The sequence below is a fragment of the Chrysemys picta genome, chromosome 1 (genome assembly GCF_011386835.1).
Source record: "Chrysemys picta bellii isolate R12L10 chromosome 1, ASM1138683v2, whole genome shotgun sequence".
NCBI classification, from domain to species: Eukaryota; Metazoa; Chordata; order Testudines; family Emydidae; genus Chrysemys; species Chrysemys picta.
In genome coordinates, this window is record NC_088791.1 from 316396734 (window position 1) to 316412756 (window position 16023).

At 43.2% G+C, this 16023-nt stretch overlaps 1 long non-coding RNA gene across 1 annotated transcript; it reads right to left on the minus strand.

The window, feature by feature from the left end:
* Positions 1–311: 311 nt before the first annotated feature.
* Positions 312–13149, minus strand: LOC135984017 (uncharacterized). Its single transcript, XR_010601952.1, has 6 exons — positions 13082–13149; positions 11755–11889; positions 10172–10237; positions 7013–7123; positions 6772–6924; positions 312–1011 (listed from the first exon to the last, which is right to left on the minus strand). It is a non-coding gene; the product is annotated as an uncharacterized LOC135984017 (long non-coding RNA).
* Positions 13150–16023: the final 2874 nt, after the last annotated feature.

Below are 16023 nucleotides of genomic sequence, written 5' to 3' on the forward strand. Positions count from 1 at the left end.
ATAAATATGCACAGACACACCGATCATGCCGGGAGGAGACGGAAGTGACCAGGACCATAAGAAATATGGCTCCACAAGAAGCACTCACTGATATATGTCCAGAGTACTGCATCCCAATAGATCCCAATTCATTTTTAAATGAGAAAATTTTTCTAGAGATATTTTATTTCAAAACTTCCTTTTAAGAGAAGTTGCCTTGTGGGAGGCAGAGTGGTCTAGTGGCTAGAACAGTGGACAGGGAGTCAGACCTGGGTTCTGTTCACAACAGTGGCCTGCTCTATGACCTTGGATGAATCACTTTCCTTCTTTTCTCTGTGCCTCTTTTCCCCTTCTACCCTCTGTCTTGTCTGTTTAAACTGTACATTCTTTGGGAGAGGCACTGGTTCTTGCCATGCATAAGTACAGTGACTAGCACAATGGGGGTCCAAGCACAGCTGGAGCTGCTATAACAGTAATAACTGCTGTGTAAATCATTAACAGCAGCAAATAATGCGGCCCAGGAAAAAAGAGATGTTTTCAATATTCTTTTACTTGCAATGACAGTAACACGAAGGCTCAGATGCTGTCTTCAGATGCTTAACAAAAATGCTTCATAGAAGGTATTTGCAAATCTCTCTTTATTGAGTGTCCTGCAGTTTGTAGTTTCCATTCATTTTTAATTCATTGACCTTCTACCAAGGTGAATACTATGGGATTCAAATCCATAAGGTGTGGAATTTCCAAATTTTGCTATCCCCTCCTCCTTCAAGTTTAGTAGGGAGGTACATGGAAAGAAAACACAGTTAAGTTTGTCATTAATTTCCATGTATTTGCAAGTCAAGATGAAAACATCTCACATCGCACGCTGGCATAGTGGAAAAGGATTTGTTGAGTAGGTTTAGATTAGAAGATTCACTACTAAATAATTGAACTCTGCCTGTCCATTTGATGTCCTGATCCGTGATGTCAGTGGGGCTAACATGCTTCAGTTCTTTGCTGAACTGGGGTCTGTAGAGGCATTCAAGAGCTCACCTGATGAACACAAGGTAAAATCAAGTTTGAGACGAGAGATTGGTTTACTCAGGCTTATTTTCCTCTCAGAAAATATGATTATCAACTGGGTCCGCCCAAATTTATGGATTCATTGTGTTTCATTGGCGATGCTTGATTTTCCCTTTTTTTAAAGGTAGGTGTTATTCATTAAGGAGTTGACAAAAGCATGTATCTAAGATTTCTTTTGCAAGAGACTAGCTATATCTATATCTACAGAAAAACCTCTCTTAGAAGGATACTTTTGAACTGAAAAATAAACATTACTTAAAAAGTGACCTTATTCTTAAAAATAAATAAATAAATAAACAAACCAAGCACACAAAAATTCCTCTATTTTAAAAGTTTGAATAACTCATGATTTTTCATTAGACATTTATTTGTGAAGGGACTTGGACGGGGCGTACTTGGCCCACATTGGAGAAGAAGGGGTTAACCCTACATTGTGGGTGGAGGAAGCCACACCCCCTCACCACTGCTGGGCATGCTCCAACTGGAGCCTAAGTATAAATGGGAGCAGCCCAGCTCAGTTGGGTATGACCACCTAGGAGAGAGGATGGATATTGCAGGCTCCCTCCCAGGAGCTGCTAGAGCCCCAGATTGCAGAGCTGTGCACTGAGACCAGGCAGATACCCAGAAGCCCAAGAAGATACAGAGTCACCAGGAGTTTTGCAAGCCGACAACCCTAGAGGCCCAGGAGACCTGTGGACAGCCACACTGGAAGACCAGGTAGGAAGTAACCCAGGGAACTAGACATTGGTCCAGTTGTGGAACTAGGACAAAGGCAGCGTGTTTCAGATGGATCCCCACTGACCTAGTGGTGGACCCATTTGCTGCTGACAGGGCCCTGGGTTGGCAGCTGGTGGAGTAGGGAGGGTCCAGGTCCCCCTACCTCAGCCACCGCCCACCCCTGGATGGCGGCCCACTTCCCCACTGGCCACTAGGCCACCAAGCCCTGCCAGGGAGGACAGCCACGTTGACTCTGGCCATTAGACCACATGGAGGAGGAATGCCTTATTGACTCAGGCCATTAGGACCATATTACCCTGAGGCTAATGGTCGTCATTTGGACTCAGCAACAGGGCTATAACGCACTTCTTCCTGCCCCAAAAGATGACGAGGTGTACTTGCCCTGCAACAGGACATAACAGAGGTTTTGACCAACTGTTGTCATTAAAAATCCTATGGTCCTTTTCCTAATAGTAGGACTGTTAGCCAAGAGTTCAGTTTCCACATAGATCCATTCTCTCCCCACGCCCCCAAATATTTTAACTGGAAAAGTAATTGAAAGAACAAAAGTTTTATATACATATAAACTACTTTATGTTATGGTGATGTCACAAAATGGCTGCCACATTCCAGACCAGAGGTTTCTGCATTTCAGTGGTAGGTTTGTAAAGCACTTTGTAATCCCTCAGGATGAAGATGCTATTTTTATGTATATAATTATTATCATTGCTGCTTTCTTGCCATGCCTTGATCAACAATCAACCCATATAGCGTCATGAAATTCATAACATAGAACATACATTTATATACCATGAGATTCATTGGATGATTTAGTTGGGAATTGGTCCTGCTTTGAGCAGGGGGTTGGACTAGATGACCTCCTGAGGTCCCTTCCAACCCTGATATTCTATGACTATGATTATGCAATATAACTGTTTCATAATAGGTCTCAGGGACTGCTTGAAAATGTTTTACATCTACCCATGTAATGTCCTAAATGCACATAACACTATTGAACACAATATACTACAGTGGTTTCTCATAAAAGACAATACACCATAGCAACTCCACAGTAACCGTTAAGGTCTAGGGTGAAAATGGAATCCAAATGTTACTCAGTTTGTTGGGATATCTGTCTGAGATGACTTTGAATGGATTAGGCAGTAGTACTCAATCAGGTCTGTGGTCCTATTGACCTTATGGGAACTGAGGGAGCATGGCACCTTGCAGAATTGGGTCCTTGAATTGTAAAGTCCTTGGGACAGGGACAATGTCTTCCTTTCTGTCTGTGTGCAGGGGGCTAAGCCTACTATTGACACCAAACATGTGACAAGTTCAAAGAGAGGATGTGAAAATACTGCCCATTTACAAAGAGTGGGATTATCCACAGATCCAGGCAGAGCAAGGAGCCATCCTTCTCCTACAGCACCCTCAGAGGCTCCTCTCTGGGTCAGGCTGTATGAACATTATTTACACACACCCATCCCACCCTTACAGATATCATTACCAGGGAAACTACTCTCACGGGGTCTGAAGGGCAGTTGCAGCCAGGAGAGTACTTGATAATGTGGCTTCACGGAAGCCGTAGAGTGGGGGCAAATGCAGAGCTAGAACTGGTATGGCAACATAGACTCTGTGTGGATGGCCCTGGCCTCCTGTGGATCCCCCAGGATCTGCAGGATTTCTGGGTGAGTCCAGTGGCCTGTTCCACAGGGGGAGTAATCCCTACACTCCCTCACAGAAATAATCAGGCAGGATCTTCATAAAGAGACACTCGGCTATTTCCTCCTCGGAGACCCCTCACGTGGTTTTTTTCCATGGGACAGGATGATTTGTCCTTAAGCAATGAGGGGGTTTTCAGAGAGCATGAATTCCTCATACGTCTCATCCACCCTTGCCCAGAATGTAACCCTAGTGATTTGTAATGCTCTGATGAATACAGGCAATAATTGTATCTATTGCAGCAGGAAATTCAGACTGAAGAAAATCAACTCCAACAAAATCAAATTCAATAGAAAGTTCACTGCGAAAGCTCCCTGAAGTTTGTGGAGGAAATGGAAGATGGGGAGGGAATTAGGTGCTACCATTATTTTTGTTCCTGTTACTTTGCTTGCAGTGGCAGACGGAGCGAAGGAAAGCTGGAGTGGATGACATTAGCTGCTATAGTGCAGAGAGGTGGGTGTGTTTCCAAATCTACTGCAACCCATTTACTGTGGCTTTACAGTGCTCATTAGGTAGCATTTAAGCGCCATGCAACTGAGAAAAGCATGTGGAAGTAACACTTATTTGGCTGGACTTTCCTCTGTGAAAAGAGATTAGCGGTGGCACTGCACTGACGGGGTTTTATGTACTGCCTGGACTCCAGTCACATCTTGAACAACTCCACCCAGAAAGAGATTTTTAAAGCACACTTGAAGGTTTGTTTCTCCAAGGGTTTTCCTGTGAGCGGGGTAATTTGTATAAAGTGAAAGCACTGGGATGTTGAACACTCACAGACTGGTTATATCCACAAAGAAGGTGGTTTAACTCATTTAAGGGTGCATTGCCAGAGCAAATGTAGTGCCCACTTTTCCGCCTCTGTCCAACTGCACCTTGTTCCCAGTGGGGCAACTGCTAGTATAGATGGGACTCCAACATTTTCAGCCTTAGTGCTGTCAATGCTAGCACTTGCAGTATTGGTATCCTGGGTGCAGTTGGACAAATGGTAGCACAGATGCTGCCTAAGAATGCCCAATATGCATGTAAGGTAGACGAATGGTCTGACAAGTGTATGCTCTGCCTGTCTCATGGAATTTCAGAGCAAATATTTTTTCCCAGCTTGGCCTTGAGTGTGCACAGACATGGGGGAGAGAGGTGAGAAAGCGTACTTAGAACACAGCACTGGTTTCTAGTCCCAGCTCTGCCACCGCCTTCCTGTGAGGCCTTGGCCAACTCATTTTAGTACCTTAATGTGCGTGTCATGATGGCAAAAACCTGGCTGGGAGCTGTATATACAGAATCAACAAATGTTTGACTTGTGAACAGTTGGTTCGATCATGCATTTGTTACCCAGACTGACCCAGTGCCGGGCTTTGTCTGCCTCAAGTGGGTGACCCATGTAAAGAGTCTGTTAATAGTGTTAAGGGAGTAGAATGAGTCATTTAGCTGGAGCAAGTGTGACTCCATGCTTTTAAATACAGAGGTCCTGTGTTTGATGCCCCAGCTAGGAACATGGTTATATTTGTGCCCCTTTCTATTCATGCAAACAGGTCTTTCTTCAGCTGAATACTTGGGGAATGGCTGTTTGTGGGTGAAATTGACCCCTGTACAAAGGACCAGTCTAAGGGATATGTCTTACTTAAATCCCCCATGAACCCTGTTTCGAGGACTTAAGGGGTGCATAGGCCTTGGTTGAGTTCACTGCACAGGGTGAATTTTGCCCCACTTGAACACCCGTATGCATGCATGAATAAATGTATTTGTGCATGATTATGTTGTTGTTCTCTGTTCATTATTCTGAATTAAAAGGTTCACTCATCCAGTCAGTAAACAAGAAACAGTACCCTGAAACTTTGGGCTTGCCCGCTGTGCACTAGCTGCTCATAGAGACTAGGAAATAAATCTGCCCTGCATTATCTGGCTGCGCACTTACTGTCCATGTAGACCCTGCTGCCACACACTAAAAGTTCACTAGTTGCTTTGATCTACTTCCATATTGAAATGGGAACAGATCAAAGCACATTAGGGAACATTTACTGTGCAGCAGCAGAGTCCACATAGCAGTGTAGCCAGAGTAGTGTGGGTAAAGGCAGCAGAGGCGTGTCTGAGCCGGACCAGCTACTTACCCACCAGTTTCGGGCACATTTGTACTTGGTCCAGCTCAGCTTCCACTGCTGCTCCCCTTGCTACGATGGCTATGCTGCTATTTGTATTCCCGCGAGCTCACAGAGCTAGAGCCAGTGTGTTACACAACCCGGGAAATCACACCCCTAACTCGTAGTGGAGACATAGGTCCCTGTGTGGACACTCTTAGTGTACTCCAAAGCTAACTTGGAATAGCTACTGGCTTTAATTTATAGCCAGTTTATTGTGCAATTGCTTCCCCATGAAGATGAGCCTTATCATATAGATTCACAGATATCGGGCTTGGTTTGCAAACAGCAAAAAGGGCTGTATTCTTCAAATAATTTATTTGCAATGAATAATTCAGTTTTAGCTGTGAGATTTAGTTAATTGGTTTTGTAAGCACTTTGAGGTCCTCTGATGAAGAGCGCTATGTACTCCTAGCACAAAGAAATATTATTTACTATCATTAATTAAATTCCAAACAAAGCAGCAGCCGCCATTTGCTTCATTTTCTGAGAAACAGTCAAAGGACTGTGTGAGCTCAGGGCCATTATAATTTCCCTTCATTTTTCACTTGCTCGCTCTCAAAACACACTAGCTGCAGGCTCAGCTTGACTCATTACGTCATTTTTGTCAATACTGTCTCTGTGCTTCAATGCAGATAGTCTAATCATTATGACTAGGGGAGAAGTTCTTCTAAAAATACCAAATCCCTCCCCACACTGGAAGCTTCTGTCCAGAGTTCTCTTTACATGTTCTTATATTGTGACTTACATGATTATGAACATAGTAAAGTATTCAGACCCCCAGACCCCATGCTAATGAGGAAAAAGGAAGATTTTATAGAGTTGCACATTTTAAACTTCCATTTTATAGGATTAAGCAGCTAGAAAGGACACAAATTGTTCTAAGAAAAAAAAATAGAACAGGAGTACTTGTGGCACCTTAGAGACTAAGGAATTTATTAGAGCATAAGCTTTCGTGGACTACAGCCCACTAAATTGTTCTGGCGGCAAAAAGCTGAGAGAAGTAAAAATGTCATTGCTTTTGTGATAGTGGTCAATAATCTGATGGAATTGCCATTCCAGCTATTTGTTCTACCTAGTATTTACATCCTGCACAGGCATTTCTTAGTCCTTAATGATTTTGTATGCTAATTAATCAAAGGCTTAGCCATCTGAGCCTCACCTTTGAAATACTTAGCTTCTGTGGAACCAGAGGTTCAGTTTCTGGCTGGAGATGTCAACTCAGTCGATTTTCTATTGCAGCAGTGACCAAAATGTGCTATGTGCTTTCCAAGCTCAGAGGGGGAGACAATCTCTGCCCTGAAGAATGTATGATCTAGGATGGGATACAATATACAGGCAAAGTGATCAAGACAGCCATTAGCAAAAGTCAAGGTGGATTTCTTTATGGTAAACACACCCACCCTCCATCTTCACTTTGCCTCTCAATCCTCAGTGTACTTGGTTGTTGCATTGAATTTTGTGCAGTTGATTGTAGAAGAGCAGGATGGACAGCGGTAGAATGGGGAGCTGCACTACAGAGAATGGAATGTACCACTTTTTAAAATGGAAGAAATAGCCACCCGTCAGTCACCTTCTGCTGCCACCTGCCTTTTTGCTTTGAGCTCTGTAGGTCAGTCTTAGTGATTTTTGAAACACTGCCCCACCCCAAGTGATTTCAGCTCTTATTGAATACTTAAAACAAAAGGCTCCTAATGAAGCCTATTTAACTTTTGAACAGTGGGAAGGAACAGGTTAAACCAGACCAAGGGACAGTCCACACCTCCTGGCTGGGATGCCTATCCCCACCCCTCTTACTTTCATAGGAGTATGGCATTGAAGCCCCGGGCTTAACTAGGTCCTTTCAGCTGAGGGTGAACCCCTCATTTTGGACAAGTTAAGCACAGTTCTGCTTCTCTTTATTCATACAATAAAGATAACATTTCACTACCCCTGCATTCAGTACTAAAGTGATTTGTATCTCAACACGAGCCAAAGTTGATCACTTTGAGCAATACTGCTCTATCTACTAGCCATCTTGGCAGAGTAGATATGTTCATATAAATACAGTTTGCTCCTGAAGTCTCTCCCCCTCCCAGCTCGCTGTCAGAAGAGAACTCATTCAGACCCTGCTTACACACAGAATGTGTATGGGCCTGATTTTCAGTTCTTCCTTCCTGTGCTTGGGGGATGGACACTGAAATCTTTAAGGGCATGTCTTCACTAGCAACGTTAACGTGGCTGTGTAGTCTCAGCACCAGTGCTGGGAGAGTTATATTTTTATATATATATATATATATATATATATATATATATATATATATATATATATATATATATATATATATATATATATAAAAACCCCACCTCCATGAGGGGACTAGCTCCCAGCACTGTAGCACTATCTACACTGGAAGTTTACAGCGCTGAAACTTGCAGCACTCAGAGGGGTGTTTTTTCTGAGAAAGTTGCAGCACTGTAAAGTGACAGTGTAGAAAAGCCATAAGTCACCTTTACACTCCCTGAATTTTGAGGCCATGTAGGGACCTACATAACCCCTGCTGTAAGTTAGGGCAATCACCTGGCCGCTGGACTCTGAGAAGCAGAGACTGCAGTAACAGTGCAGTGCACTCCAGCCACACTCCTAATTCCCCCCAAATGCTGCAGGGGTGGGAACAGCACTGACAGGCATCACACAAGTCCTACAGTGCTGCTGAAATGTATGGGCCTCAACCTGATCTCACCTAGCCTGGTATGAACCAGGCTAAACTCCTTTGAAGGCGATGGAGTTACAGCAGTGATCAGAAGCAGGCTTTTCTGGAATAGTCTACAGGATCCAAACCTACACACCTTGTGACTCCAAGATCACCCTATTGGTACAAGTAACTCTGCACAATGTTGTGAAGGTTGCAGCTGTGCACAAACTTTGGGCTAAGAGGAACTGATACTAATCTTCAGTAGAAAATGGGAAGTTTATCTCCACTTCCCCCCCTTGATATGAATCACATTTATTGTCCCTAGTTCAGAGTTAATTTTTTATAAATAGCAGACTAGGGCTGAGGGAGGGAGGGTGGAAAGGAGCTTTTGTCACATACAGTCATTCAAGTGCGTCCTTGGCAGTGTGTTTACTCTCCTTTGCACAAAAGCAAAACTGGGAAGAATTTTGCACGTCATCTGACAGGGGTCCTGCTGTGCCAGAGCAAACCATCATGGGTTTCAGAAACAGCTCCTTACCCCTTTGCCTGACAGCCATTGCAGTGGCTAAAAGTTTTGAACTTCTAAATGAAGATAATTCTAGGGTAGCTTCAATTGTCCTGTAACATGCCCTTACCTCACCATGTCAATCCAATTTATTACATATTTTTCAGCCCCTTTCCTTCTCTCAGCAGGAATACTGCACTGGCAGCTGGCTGGAAAATTAGCCAAGTGAATCTTTGGCTGCATCTCTCTCTGCCCTAGGCTAATGAGAAAATTGAACTGTGATTCTTTCAATCTGTCTCCTCATTAGGCTAGCAGCACGTTTTACTTTCTCAGGGGTGGCTGCAGGACTCCGTGCAGTCTGAATTGTTATCTATGCTCATTAACATTCAGGGAAACAGTTCTGGAGGTCAAGGGTCAGAGGGAAAAGATAGACGGTTCCTGTTTTACAGCCGAGGATAGCCAGCTTCAATATCCGTCAGTTGATTGCTTCAGTATCAAACTACATTAACCCTCGTCAGTGCAGAACTGGCCTACAGCTAGCTGCCTGCCATGTATACAAGAGAGGTGTTGACCTATCAAACCCTTTCGTAATATGACTCATTAGCAGACAAGGGAAATACATGACGATTGTACATAAAAGGTAAAAGACATCAGTGAAGAAGTTTGGGTGTAGGATAACAAAATGCTACAGGCTAGAAAAGGGACAACCCCTAAGATAGTCCAGGATTCAGTTTGAAAACTCTATTTAATAATATAAAGGATGAGACTAAAATGCAAATGAGCAAAGCTTGCTGTGCATATCAACACTGGCGGGATGGTAGACAGTGTGACACACTGTGCACAATTCCAGGCTATTATTTACTAATGTGAATGGAATGGCACATTACTCACACGTGTCCAGGAGCAGATTACTCAGGCAAGCCCAAATGAGAGCTAAGTGAGCCTTTATGCTACACCCCTCTATCACGTGTTTGGTACATTCCACGTACATTACAGCAAAACAATAATCGGAACATTTTGGAGAGTTTTTAAATTTTTGTATGGCAGACTATTTCTGTATCCCACCCTTTGCAAAGCCAGGTGCCTTAGTTATTTCCAGTCCAACTGTGCAAGGCTCAGAAAAAGCAAGCCCTAAATCCTCTAAAAATGACTTGAAATAGCTTTTCTAGATGTAAGTGTCCTGGCCAATGATGAGACTTCAGACTACTTATGAGTATGGGGGTCAGTTTGCTGGTCATATATTATACCACAACATATAGTGGAGTCAGTTACTGATGATCATATAATCCCGATAATTAAAAGGGGAGAGGAGTTGGTTAATTAACTAATCAGGTTGGCTGCAGTGTGACTAAATACTAAAGTGACTGATGCTTTATAAATACCTTATGTAGACTAGATAAACCTTTTGTCCGGGCCTCCCCTGCTAGAACAGGCTGAGGTAGCAGGTGCTGAGGAAAGAAACACGGGATGAGAACAAAGGGTCATTTATTCTCACTCAGACATCCTAGTCACACACACACCTCCAAGGTCTCAGTGAGCTCCTAAGCCAGAAAACAAGCCAGGATTTTTTTTCAAGTGCTTGTAAGAGCTATTAATTCTATTTTTATCTTTCCCTGTAACACAAGCTTTCCAATAGCAGCCACATTTCCCACTAGATAGGTTTTAATAACATAATTGCCCTATAATCCCATTTTTATTGCATGGTTTGCGGTTGTTTGATGTCTGGCCTGATTAATAAATGTTACAATTATATTCTGTTCAGCTCTATCATATTTAAAGGTGTAGCCCTTCAGAGCATCCCTATGACGTACATTTCCCAAGACAGAACTAGTCTGTTGTAGAGTGAGCTGTTCTGACCTATTAACTGGATGACAAGATGCATTAAAAAAAAAAGGACACCTGCCCCCCCTCACAGCATAGTGAAAGTATTAGCTTAGTACAAGACAAGCTAGAGAGACTAGTATTTGGGGGTAAACTTGGGTTGATGTTCAGCTTACATCTGATGGGCAAAGCTTTATATCAAGACATCTGGGAACACAGTCTGTGACAAAGTTGGGTTTTTTAAAATCTTTTAAATAAAGAGGTCCAGCAAATGTAAAGGGTCAGTCACCATAAAACAACCCAAGGAACAAAAAACCACAAGAGGACATAAAAGTGACCAGTTATGCAGCGTTCAGCCTGGGAGATGTAGTGCTGATTCAGGGTTTATGAGCAGCTTCCATCATCAAGGTTCCTACAGCTCCCCAGCCAAATATCAAAGCTGTCCTCCCTTGTTGAAGGGAAATGGAGCTACCACCCCCTGCCCGCCCAACAGGGATGAATTGCCAATAGGGCATGGCTGCAAACAGCATGTGCCACTGCTTAAGCCCTAAAAATGATGATTCCAATAAACCTGCTTTTCAGTTCTGTACATGACCCCATGCTACTGACAAGTTTTGTGGCCCAGAGTGAGGAGGGGTACTTGAGGATTAGAAGCACATTGGCCTCCTGGAGATGTATAGTTGGATGGTATGGCATAGCAGCTTCTAAGTTCCCTGCCTGCCGGTCCACAGGCAGTAATGAGAAAAAGGCAAGTCTTTCCTTTGCTCAGCCTGGGGTTGAGGAAGGAAGAGCAAGTTCCAGACTGAAAACCCAGGCAGGAGGAGATAATGCCAGAGGAAAGCTAGAAGCCTATTTTTGCTGGGTGATCCCTGTTTTGTGGATATCACAGTCATTGTTTATTTCCATTGTCGTCTTTGTAGTTGTGAACTCCTGTGCACATAACAGGAGGCAGAATAAAACTCATTTCACTATAAAAATACTCTCTCTCTCCAGGTCTGGATTGAGATTTACAAACAATAGGCTCATGCCTAGGACCAAAGCTCCTGAAGTCATGTAATTACATCAGAATCAGTTTTCATTTAAAAAAAAAAAAAAGCAAATCTCTAGCCCCATGGTTATGAAGAAAAGTTTCACTGTATCTTACCTGGGTCTGCAGAGAACCTGAGACAAAAGATCTGAGCAGTATGAATTGCCCCATGCATCTCAATAGGCTGTTAACTCCAATACTCACTGCTCTTGGTTGGCCCTACCAACACCACCCCAACAGAGGACTGGGTGTCTGGCAGAAAGAGAAGAGTGCATCAAGCCCAGCCCATCCACCCAAGCAGATATTCCAGCCGCTGACATGTAAGTACCGGGGTGTCCCGGCTGCCAATCTTAGAGAGGGAGAAGGTGGCACCTGCTGCTACTCCTGGGGGCCGGGGAAGAAAGGGGCACTAGGCCATTGCCTATCACTTTCTGGGGATGGGAACCACTGTCATCACCACTCTAAGTGTATGGATGGGGTGCATGTTGTGTTTAGGGCCCTGCACTCACTTAATCCGGACCTGTCTCTCCCTCTCTAAATCCACACCTGAGAGTTCCCAGAAGACACTGTCAGGATATTTGGGTCACAGGCAGCTACATTGAAATTTTCAGTTGTCCTACATTCCATCTGGGTAATATTTGTCCATTATACTTTCTTTTCCTTTATAGATCTAAAATGTAATAATAGTAACAGTTGGCACTTATATAGCTCCTTTCATGCAAACGTCCAAGTGCTTTACCTAGTGAGTAAATACCTCCATTTTACAGATAGGGAAACTGATGCACAGGAAGGATAAGTGGGTCAGTGAGGACACGTGACAAGAGAGAAGATCAATATTAGAAAGTAGGACCCCTGACTCACCATCCCTGCTCCACACATTGTCGCAGTTTCCTTAGGTTAAAAAAAAAATCTGCCTAGGCTCAGATCACAGAAAAGGGGAAAACCTAAACATATGAGAATACATCTCAGAAGTTCTCATTCTTCATTACTATTGCAATTTCACTTTATGGTGGGGGAAAAAAGAGAGAGGATAATGAAACTTACAATAAATCTCACAATCAGTTTGTTATGCAACATCTGTCTAAGCAGCCCCAAACAAGAGGCTTTTATAAATTAAAGTTCAAGTGTCATATATAGTAGGTATTGTGACAAAGTTCCTTCTCTATCTTGGTGGGTCCTGCGCTTATTGGTGGATTTTCTTGCCTCAGAGATTCACCCTGTGGGGTTGGGGAACAGCCCAGAAACCTTTCCCTCTGGAAGAACCCACAGTCCAGGTCAATTGGGAGGTTTGGGGGAAACCTGGGCCCGCCCTCTACTCCAGATTCCAGCCCAGGGCCCCGTGGACTGCAGCTGTCTATAGTGCCTCCTGTAACAGCTGCATGACAGCTACAACTCCCTGGGCTACTTCCCCATGGCCTCCTCCAAACACCTTCCTTAGTCTCACCACAGGACCTTCCTCCTGGTGTCTGATAATGGTTGTGCTCCTCAGTCCTCCAGCAGCACACCCTCTCACTCTCAGCTCCTTACACCTCTTGCTCCCAGTTCCTCACACTCACCCCACAAACTGAAGTGAGCTCCTTTTAAAACCCAGGTGCCCCTGATTAGCCTGCCTTAATTGATTCTAGCAACTTCTTCTTAATTGGCTCCAGGTGTCCTAATTAGCCTGCCTGCCTTAACTGGTTCTAGCAGGTTCCTGATTACTCTAGTGCAGCCCCTTCTCTGGTCACTCAGGGAACAGAAAACTACTCATCCAGTGACCAGTATATTTGCCCTCTACCAGACTCCTGTACCCCACTGGTCTGGGTCTGTCACAGTATGTAAACAAGGATGTCACAAAGATAGACACATACAGTGTATGAGTCTCTAACTGTAGATTACTAAAACAACGTTTACCAACCAACGACGCAAGCCTGAGAATCTTAAAGCTAAAGGGACAGATTCTTGGGAGTTGTAAATTGACATAATTCTATGGTCTTCACTAGAACTATATGGATTTTACACCAGCTAAGATCTGGTGCAACATTTTTTAGTGAGATTATCAAATATGTCTCTGCCAAGAACCTTTTCAGCCTCTTGCTCTGGCCAGGATAGAAGTTTTGCATCTTAAAACAACATGCTACCCACAGAAATATTTATTTGAGCACCACATAGCAGAACTCAGACTGTGCAGGGTAGAGCACAGTAGCTTGTACTCCAGTTGTCAAAAATTCTGCACTAAGGATAACAACCTTATGGATTTTGTGCTAAATTTTGAGGGAAACATGCTCCCTGGAAGAAAATAGGTTAAAAGATTTCATTACAAGAAATCCCCCAAAGTTACCAATACACAATTGGGAGCAAAGGTATTGGGCATATTTGGGGGATTAATTTTAGCTTTGGCGTGGTCTCTGCCTTCCCATGACCATATGTTCCACAAAAGCAGGAGCCTGGATCACACTCAGCCTGCAAAGGTGATTAGAGTTTTGCTTCAATAGTAGTCCCAAGTGTGACCAAACCTAATAAGGTCCAAGCTTTTAGCTCCCGCCTTCAACCCCACAGCCTGTAAGTCTTCAACTCTAGTAGTATTATCGCTTAGGCCCTATTTTCTATCTTCAATATACCAGTCACCGTTTGTAACTCTCTTGACAAGTTTCTTTGATGGCTGTCACACTCACTAGGCTTGGCGATAAGGTATCCAGTATTGTCAGAACTTTTAATTGCATTAAATACAGTCTATGGACAGCCTCAGGTGCTCTATTCCAGATAAGATGGATTCCCCAGTTAAACATACATGACGTGAGGAGGAATGATATGCAGCAATAGCAGGATAATCGTGGCTGCTCCCTCCCCTGTACCACCAAGAGGTGACTTAAAAAGCTGGCCAAAGGACTTCTGTGGCAATTTTAATCATAAGGGCTACAGCTACCACACAGGAAACCAGGTGCCTGGTACAGCCTCGAGTGATTGATCTCTCTCACCTACAATAAAGAAGGCGGGTTTTATTTTTATTTTTTTTAGTGTTTTGTTTTTTAACCACAGCAACCATGGACCAAAGTAGCAAAATTTCATAGGCCAACATTAAATTTCATAAATGTACTTTAATGATTAGTATCAACCAACCACTGCTTTATGTGACAGAAATGGTTCACCACCCAGCTAACAAAATAAAAATAATGTCCAGGGACTTTTTAGTTTGTTGGAGCTTTAATTTGAAACATTCCATAACTCAAGGGGTATATTTATGTCTGATGTGTTCAAAAACACAACAAATTTCAATAAAATCAACTTAAATAAGAATCTAAACAGGAAAGAATAACTATAGAAATGGTGATGATGTTGTTTGAGTTTATGTTACAGCATGCTGTATAGATAAACACGCTGATTTTGTGTGTCTATATTTATCCTTTAGCAGTGCAGCATAACGTGAAAAGAATCTTTCAGCTCTTGCGCTGGGAACCAACTCAAAGACAACGGCAATATTTGTCAAATCTGGAAAACATTCTGTGAAGGCTGCCAGAGCTGAATGATGATGTTTTTCATTCAGCCTGACAGAGCTGATTTCTTGCATGTACCTTCTAAATGAGCGATTTTCAGTTTTTTTAAAAAAGGCAAAATGTTTGCATTTTATGTTTGTTCCAGAGTTTAGGTGTTTAACAGGAAACAGTTAATTTCACATTTTCTGTGATGTCTGTGAAATGTAATGTGAGGTCTGTGAAAATAACAGCCTGAAACTCCACAAATGGTGGGTTTGAGAGCTCATAGCCAGAACCTATTTCTATAGGTACTGCAATGGGGAATTCCAAAGAAGCATTAATATACAAAGCAGCAGGATGAAACAAGTAGAGAGGATGCGTAGCACCAGCAGGGAGATTCTCAGAGGCTGATAAGCAAGGAGCAGCGGTAGGAAGAGGGCTTAGGGTTTCTGCTGCCTTCCACATTAGTTGTGCAGAAACCATGTTTTTTTTCTTTCAGAGTTAATAGTAACTTAACAGAAAACAGAGCAGAGTACCTGCACTGTACCACAGATACAGTAAACTATTTTCAGACTGGATTTTAGAGCAGCCATTCACTAGAGAAGTTGACTCTTGTTTCAAGATCATAGAATCATAGAAGATTAGGGTTGGATGAGACCTCAGGAGGTCATCTAGTCCAACACCCTTCTCAAAGCAGGACCAACCCCAACTAAATCATCCCAGCCAGGGCTTTGTCAAGCCTGGCCTTAAAAACCTCTAAGGATGGAGATTCCACCACCTTCCTAGGTATCCTATTCCAGTGCTTCACCACCCTCCTAGTGAAATAGTTTTTCCTAATATCCAACCTAGACCTTCCCCACTTCAACTTGAGACCATTGGTCCTTGTTCAGTCATCTGCCACCACTGAGAACAGCTGAGCTCCATCCTCTTCGGA